Genomic DNA, 9,318 nt, shown 5'->3' on the forward strand with positions numbered 1-9,318 from the left:
TCTACGCTAAACCTAGAAACCATCTCAGTTCTTGCGTAACTCTTTCTTCTGAATTCTGAAATACTTTAATAAATTATTCAGAAGTCGCTATTGTTGGACTGCATTTTCAAATTACTTGGTGTACATTCTAGCGATATATAATAATAATGTAAACATTTAACGTGTACATAACTTCAAAAGTTAGTGTTGATAGATAAATAACCTTCTGATATATTTTTGTTCTGATAACATTATGCGCGGATGAAGAATTTATGTAGTTGGGTAGTGTAACAACACAGGCTTTCAGGCGGTCAACTTTCTTTTTCAATGGAGTCCCTGGCGTAGATCATGCGAAGAACATCACTACTACAAGAAGTTGCGTAAAAATTCCATGTGCTTTTATGGCATTTGCGGATATATAGACTTCAATTGAGGCTAATTCTAAGAAGAGCTGTGGGTTCAAAATGGGAAGAGAATGACCAAAAAATGTGTGTTCATCCTAATAATTGAGTCATGAATGGGCTGCAGCTAGGTCATCCTCATGGTTCATTAAATTGTCTAATTTTTACTCCTGCGCGGTGCCAATAGCGAGGAGTGAATTTAATGATCACTCTCCATAAAGACTTTTCTGTGTGAAAAATATTCTATATATTTCATCAGAAGCCAGAAACAAAGCACCCAGGTTATCCCAAGGCTGCAAAACCAGTTGAGCCGGAACAACAGAGAAGCTCTTCAGTATTGGTTCCATGGCACAGCTCTTCAGTATTGGTTCCATGGTACCGCTCTAAATCCTAAGTTCTTGGTGCATGATATCACATAGCGGCTCTTGCGTAACTCTTTGTTCTGAATTATGAAAGTCTTTCATAGATTATTTAGAAGTCGCTTTTGTTGGACTGCGTTTTTTAATTACTCGGCGTGCGATCACTCTATTGCGAAACAATAATAATGTAACGTAAACGTAACTTCAACAATTAGTGTTGATAGATGAATAACCTGATATATTTTGGTTTTCACAACATTATGCGCGGATGATGAATTTATGTAGTTGAGGCGACAGGCTTTCGAGCGGTGAAATTTCTATATTCAATGGAGTCCCTGGCGTAGACCGTGTGCAGAACATCACATCGACAAGAAGTTGCGTAAAAATTCCAAGTGCTTTTATTGCATTTGCGGATATACAGACTTCAATTGAGGCTAATTCCAAGAAGAGCTGTGAGTTCAAAATGGGAAGAGAGTGACCAAAAAAATAAGGATTCACATTAATAAACGAGTCATGGATGGGCGGCAGCTAGGCCATCCTCATAACATAACATAGTGATCTCGGCGCTGCAGTGTAGGCCTGATGTGGCCTGTCGCCGATTCTTTTCCTTTTCGTGCCACAGAAGATCTAAAATCGTGTCATTTGGCCGGATCTTTTCATGACTGACGAAAGTTTGAAATAGCTACTCGACTTCCACCGGGTTCGATATGGTGCTAGGCATTTCACTCATGGTTCATTAAATTGTCTTATTCTTACTCCTGCGTGGTTCCAATGGCGAGGAGTGAATTTAATGACCACTCTCCATAAAGACTTATTTCTGTGTGCAAAATATTCTAGGTATTTCATCAGAATCCAGAAACAGGGCTCCCAGGTTATCATAAGGCTGCGAAACCAGTTGAGCCGTAACAACAGACCAGTTGAGCCGTAGCAACAGACCAGTTGAGCCGTAGCAACAGAGACCAGTTGAGCCGTAACAACAGACCAGTTGAGCCGTAACAACAGACCAGTTGAGCTGTAACAACAGAGACCAGTTGAGCTGTAACAACAGAGACCAGTTGAGCCGTAGCAACAGAGACCAGTTGAGCTGTAACAACAGAGACCAGTTGAGCCGTAGCAACAGAGACCAGTTGAGCTGTAACAACAGAGACCAGTTGAGCCGTAACATGCTGCTTGGGATCGACACTTCTTCGAACTCGAGCGCTAACTCGTCAGCGGACTCAAACGCAACTGAACCGCTCGCAAGCTCCTCAATTCCGAACAAATTTTCAAAAAATTCAGCAACTAATTATTATCAATTCAACTAATATTATCAATGCGCCGCGGACGGAGGAATTATCAGTTTTTACGTTTTCGATTAAAAAGAAAAAACTGAACTATTGCGCAACCAAACAGCTCGACTCTCTCAATTCTACATGAAATTTAAAACATTATTAGCAGCAAGACACCGTGGTAGGAATTGTCGCCATTTTTTACGTTCATTCGTTTTCAATTGAAGCGAAACTTTCGAAAAATTAGGTTAGGTAATATAAATAAGGCTAGGATAGATTATTGTTAGGTTAGATCAGCGCATGAAGTGATAGAAATCGCCTGACCTAACCTATGTTAACCGTATCTTAATTAACATGACCAAACCTAACCTAATTTTTTTATAATTTCGTTTAACCGATAATAAAGCAACGTTAAAATTCGCGAAGATTCCAACTGCGATGTTATGCCGGTAATTAAATATTTTTGGAACCTTGTGAAGGTCCGTTCAAATATAAGAGTCGTGAGCTGTTCGGTTGTGCAATAGCTACGTTTTTTTTATTTTAATTGAAAACTATATGACGTAAAAATATGTAATAATTTCTCTCGCGGCGTATTTCAGTAATTAGTTATCTTGTGAATTTCAGGCTGATCCGTTCAGAATTGAGGGACTTATGAGCTGTCCAGTTACGTTTTGCGTTTGAGTTCGCTGACGAGTTCGCCCTCAATTTCGAAGAATATTTGGTCCGGTACAATACGCCTGCACCACAAGGCACTCAGAAGACATAACTTTCAACTTAAATCATACGTAAACTATTGAGTTTAGCAACCCAAAGACGTTTTTACGCAACAGAGAACATTTTAAAGTTTTCGTACGTGGCGGCAACCATCAGTGCAAGTCATTTTGCGCTCACTAGAACATAGCCTTTGCGGGAAGTAGGCATGTGACAATATTGCACCTGTTACTCGTGTCAGGCGGTAGAGGGTTAAATGACGACAATCTTTATTCGTGAGCATGAGTCAGTTGGCACTAATTCCTCGAGCAGGTGTTTTATCACAGATTCTCCATAAACTCATGAATAATTAAACGACTTCGTCTGTGACTTATGTTAAGAGCATGAAAAATACAGTAAAATTACAAATTCAGTTGTTGAAAATTTATGTGTTGAAAACTGAAAACCTACTGCACCGAAAAGATTGAAGTTGCACTTAACGCAATCATTGCAATGAATTTTAAAACTTCTCTGTTGCAAGGAACTTCATAAAAATGAACAGCACTTGAATCGTTAATAACAAGTGATGAAGCACCCCCCTCCCAGCTTCCACTTCCAGACCAGGGCTATTGCAGTTCTTTTAATTGAAGGATGTACATTGTACAAGCGTGTGCGTACGTAAGCTTCCTTTTTAATTGAAGGATGTACATTGTACAAGCGTGTGCGTACGTAAGCTTCCTTTTTAATTGAAGGATGTACATTGTACAAGCGGCAAGCGCCTACGTAGGTACACTTCCCATGGAACTTGCCGTGGTCATGATCGATGCATGAGGCCATATGCCACGTAGGTTCTTCATACAACTCTCAGCAGGCATGAACTTTCGCTTTGCGCATCCAAGCTTCGCTGCTTTAGAGCATATTGATTGCAGGGCTCTGCGTGTTAATCAGTTCTGCCCACTAACACTGCAGAAATTTGGCAAGATATTCGTAACAAATACACTAGTCGATTAATATATCTTCCAATAAAAACCTCATGAGGAAAAGTTGATAAAGTTATTCCCAATAAAAACCTCGGAACTGATTAAAAATCAGGTTAAAGGACACGATTTTAGATCTTCTGTGAACAAGTCACGAAAAGTACATGAATCGGCGACAGGCCACATCAGGCCTACTCTTTAGCGCCGACATCACTGTGTTATGTTATGTTATGTTATGTTATGTTATGTTATGTTATGTTATGATGTATCGCAGTAACTCTTAAATTTAAATTGATTCTGCGGGTATTTCTTGAATATTCCTTTTAGCCACTTATTAATTGTGGGCTTCCTGTGAGGGTAGTTTTCTGGGAATCAAGAGTACATTTGAGATCTCTCAACGAATCTGCTGTGACATTTTATTAAAATAGTGCATATAAAAAATAATTGAAAAATATTAACGCATTACAATAAAAACTATTTGATGTCATGAAAAATTCTAGTTCGCGTTTTCTCTACTCCTAACTTCTTCATTTGTAATAAAACTTGCCTAAAAATTACAGTCAACCCGAAACACTCATATCATCCTGTACGTAAAAAATAGTAACAAAGTTCGATGATACTCGTCAAGGAGCGGTGATGTCACGTGGAAATTAAAGCGTCCCAGAGTTCTCTCCAGGACCAGCTCCTGCCAAGTCTCTCCAGAAAAGAAACGAACAAGACGCACTCTTGCTCGATCCCTCAAAGAAGGCGATTAAAAAGATGAACGAGAAACTCTTTATCGCACCTCGACTTGAGCTCTCGGTCTGTCCCCTCTCCCGCTCCCACCTCGCTCCTCCTTATACGCAACCCTCACTCCTCGGAATTCAAGTGCCGTCTTTCTTCGGTGATCCACGAAATTCAAAGTTTTTTTCATTTCTTCCTCATTTATTGATTTTCTTTTGCTTTAGTTCGCGTTTTCTCTACTCCTAACTTCTTCATTTGTAATAAAACATGCCTAATAAATACAGTCAACCCGAAAAAAATAGTATTCATTTGGACGCTGTAAGGCGTGCGCTTTTCAATGCTGCAGCGACCGTCGCTTCTTTCTTGCCAGGGCGCGACGATGAAGAAAAAGTGAGCGCACGTCTCCGTTGCTGGCGGACCTGATAAAAACCTGCGTGCCCGCAGGGACCGCGCGGCTTAACAGCGTCGGGCAGCCACCGTGCGACTTGTGCCGCAACTTCTGCTGGCGCTCGTGATGATTTTCCTTTTAATGCGAGTTCTTTACCGTTTTTATTTTTAAAAGAACTCGCATCTATACTCGAGTTTTCAGTGGTTTTCTTCTTAAAGCGAGTTCTTTAATGGTTTTCTTTTTAATGCGAGTTCTTTACTGTTTTTCTTTTTAATGCGAGTTCTTTAATGGTTTTCTTTTTAAAAGAACTCGCTTCTAAATTCGAGTTCTCAATGGTTTTCTTTTTAATGCGAGTTCTTTACTGGTTTTCTTTTCAATGCGAGTTCTTTACTGGTTTTCTTTTTAATGCGAGTTCTTTACTGGTTTTCTTTTTAATGCGAGTTCTTTACTGGTTTTATTTTTAATGCGAGTTCTTTAATGGTTTTCTTTTTAAAGCGAGTTTTTTACATGTCTTATTTTTAAAAGAAATCGCTTTTAAACTCGATCTTTCAATGATTTTTTTTAATGCGTGTTCATTACCGTTTTTTTAACTTGCATCTAAACTCGAATTCACAATGGTTTTCTTTTTAATGCGTGCACTTTATTGGTTTCCTTTTTAAAAGAATTCGCTTTTAAATTCGAGTTCTCAATGGTTTTCTTTTTAATGCGAGTTCTTTACTGGTTTTCTTTTTAATAGAACTCACATTTAAACTCGAGTTCTGAATGTTTTTTTAATGCGAGCTCTTTACCTGTTTTCTTTTAAAAAGAAATCAAATTTAAACTCGAGCTCTCGATGGTTTTCTTTTTGATGCCAATTCTTTATATGCTATGAAGACATATGAATGTGCGATTGAATTGATGTTTTTGCTAAGCGTCGCGAGGGTTAACTCATCGCAAATCTTTACGTACATTCTAGGCTGCGTGATATGTTGATAAATAATACTAATAATGCTAACTATAGCACTGCGTGTTGTACTTATTTCAACTCCATTTAATTTAGTGTAAAATTTCATCAATTCTGTTGAAGTATTAATGGTTAATTTGAGTGATCTAAGCTGATAAACTCGGCAGGAGTTGGAAGGTCTTGAATTTAGTCAAATAACATTTTTAATAATTATTAATTCATAATTTTTATTTCATCGCAAGACTAGAGCTGGTTTGGGTAAACTCAGCAGACGGAGACGCTGGGGATGCGCTGGGGTTGCGTTGAGGAGCTCCAATGAAATCCCTGCGGCTCCCCAGCGTGTGGGCAAAACTCCGCCCAAACCCGAAATTTTGTTTTTGTGTTGCGCTAGATTGCTCGTAAGAAGCGCTGCTGGAGACGCCAGCAAAAATGTGCGACGCAGATAAGAAAAGTCGTCAGGCCTGCCAACCTTCCCGCCCCCACCCCACCTCAGGACACAATTGCCAACCTCCCCGCCACGTCTGACATCCTTGCCAATCTTGCTGCCAATAATGAATGGTGGGCAATCTGCTTCCTTGGCAATCTTGCTGCCAATAATGAATCCTTGGCAATCTGCTCGCTGCTCATGTAAACAATTTTAAAGGTTCCTAAATGAAGTTTTAGCAACTGCTGAATATAAATATATATTCTAAAGAAACTACTTTACAACTTATAAGAGTATTCAAAATGAAATAGTATACTCATTTTACATTAATTGTTAATGTGTTAGTAATTGATAATACCAAAAAAAAATTCGTTCCGCAATATTATATCGAGGTGCACGGCTCCATATTTGAATGCTGGCTGTATGGTCCGTAGACTTTCACACACGCTTAACACTGCCGTCTAACCTTTTGTTATTCGAACGCATTTGCAGAAATATAAAATTAACTCTTATTTTCCATTTATTTAAAAGTTATCCAAGCAATCAAATAGATGTTTTCGTTCGTGGAGCTTTACAGTAAAAGATTCAACTGCGCAAGGCGGCCGCAATGGCTGGCTAAATTAATTTTTTTCATATAAGAGAGAGGGTTACGGAGATCATTCGAAAAGAGGACATTAGAATATCGATGGCGATGTTCCGAATCCGCTTAAGCTACCTTAATTACGTTTACGAGTCGGTGTATACATTAGTATACACAATACGCGATCATCATTGTTACTGTACACTCTTACTTTGGCACGTTGTACTTAATTTGAGTAGCCGAGGGTTACTGTACACTCTTACTTTGGGACGTTGTGCTTAATTTGAGTAGCCGAGGATTACTGTACACTCTTACTTTGGCACATTGTACTTAAATTGAGTAGCTGAGGGTTACTGTACACTCTTACCTTGGCACGTTGTACTTAATTTGAGTAGCTGAGGGTTACTGTACACTCTTACTTTGGCACATTGTACTTAAATTGAGTAGCTGAGGATTACTGTACACTCTTACCTTGGCACGTTGTACTTAATTTGAGTAGCTGAGGGTTACTGTACACTCTTACTTTGGCACGTTCAAGTGTACTTAATTTGAGTAGCCGAGGGTGAAAGCTTTTGGGGTTTCGATAAATGATGAAGTGTGCGGTTTCATCGGGAAATGAAAAGTTTCGCTTGAAAGGTTTCATCGAATGTCAATTTCGTTGANCAATGTTGCTGTTTGTTTGGTGCAGCACAATGTTGCTGTTTGTTTGTTGCAGCACAATGTTGCTGTTTGTTTATGCTTGTTAAACACAAATTTAAAGTGAAATATTTTTTAATCACATTTCATCGCAATTCTTTTCATAGTTTGAATCAAAATGGGGCCAATCATTATGTTATTTCATGGAATGCAAAGGTAAGATTCTCATTTATAACCACTGCATTAAAGTTCACATTTTCTCTCCTGTATAAACGCATTCCTTCACAAACAAAGTAACGTGTTATATGCCACGCAAATGGTCACATGCAGCACATCACACGCACGTCATGCGGTGATCACAAGCAGTTGTCACACGTTATTGTCGTCACTCGTCACGCATGAGTGCGCACCCTACGAGAGGGATGCGTGTGGTCACATCACACACACCGCAATCTGGCCCCGGCTTATAAAGTCATAAATAATCTCCTTTGTTCGAGTGTTAGCTTTACGATTTGAGACGAGGATTGTATACACAATACGCGATCATCATTGTTACTGTACACTCTTACTTTGGCACATTGTACTTAAATTGAGTAGCTGAGGATTACTGTACACTCTTACCTTGGCACGTTGTACTTAATTTGAGTAGCTGAGGGTTACTGTACACTCTTACTTTGGCACGTTCAAGTGTACTTAATTTGAGTAGCCGAGGGTGAAAGCTTTTGGGGTTTCGATAAATGATGAAGTGTGCGGTTTCATCGGGAAATGAAAAGTTTCGCTTGAAAGGTTTCATCGAATGTCAATTTCGTTGATGAAGTGATGAGGAATGGTGTAGCGAACCACATGCACTGCACAACTCATGCACTGTAATGAAGTTCACTGCATAATACAACGAGTGACAGTCACTGCTGTGCGGTGCACTGCATAACATCACGCTTGACAATCACTGCTATAATTCTCTCGATCAAGGGACATCGTTATATTTATCTTTAGAATTTCAAACACTGATATTTTTTAGAATCAACGTTAAAATTTTATAAATGCATCTAATATGTAAATAAATATATATAAATACATAAATATCAACATAAATGCATGTAATATGTAAATAAATATACATAAATACATAAATATCAACATAAATGCATGTAATATGTAAATAAATAAATATAAATACATAAATATAATATAAATGCATGTAAATGATTGAAGGACAAGAGGATTATTATGAAAAACATTTATTTAACATGCCTGCTATTAGTATCAATGATAAGCAGGAGACGTATGCAGGGTTATGCGCCTATACGAATATCATGCTTTCGCATTCTATATTCAGGTAAATCCACTAGATTTGCCTCTAATCAATTATCTCAACAATTGCTATTCGTTTATTTACTATTTTAGCCATAGATAAATTAACATTTATGGGGAATAAATATTTGCTATAAAGTTTTGCAAGTCGTGTTACGTTAAAAAAATGTAGAAATTATTTAAATTTCAAAAATTTTGGGAGATAAATATTGATCAACCTGTAATAATCTCTACACGACGGACAGCTCCAGTCAAGTCATGGCTTTGTGACTGTGCTAGTGAGATCCACATTCGATCATAACAAGAAAATATGACTTTAACTTGGAGACTTGCGTCCGTTTTTAACAGACGCGCAACTGCAATGCGACATGTGACTTCGATTTTCGTATTTTCCTTAACTTAGAGACTTGCAGCATTACAACATGACTTGCACATGGAGGCTCGCATCGCCCGAGATTCATATTTTGCCACAAATGAGCAAAGTGGCGTAGATGTGGCGGCAGGACGTGTTGACGTGGCGGCAGGACGTGTTGACGTGGTGGCAGGACGTGTTGCCGTGTTGACGTGGCGGCAGGACGTGTTGCCGTGGCGGCAGGACGTGTTGCCGTGTTGACGTGGCGGCAGGACGTGTTGACGTGG

This window comes from Hyalella azteca, unplaced genomic scaffold, assembly GCF_000764305.2.
Source record: "Hyalella azteca isolate HAZT.00-mixed unplaced genomic scaffold, Hazt_2.0.2 contig4457, whole genome shotgun sequence".
NCBI classification, from domain to species: domain Eukaryota; kingdom Metazoa; phylum Arthropoda; class Malacostraca; order Amphipoda; family Hyalellidae; genus Hyalella; species Hyalella azteca.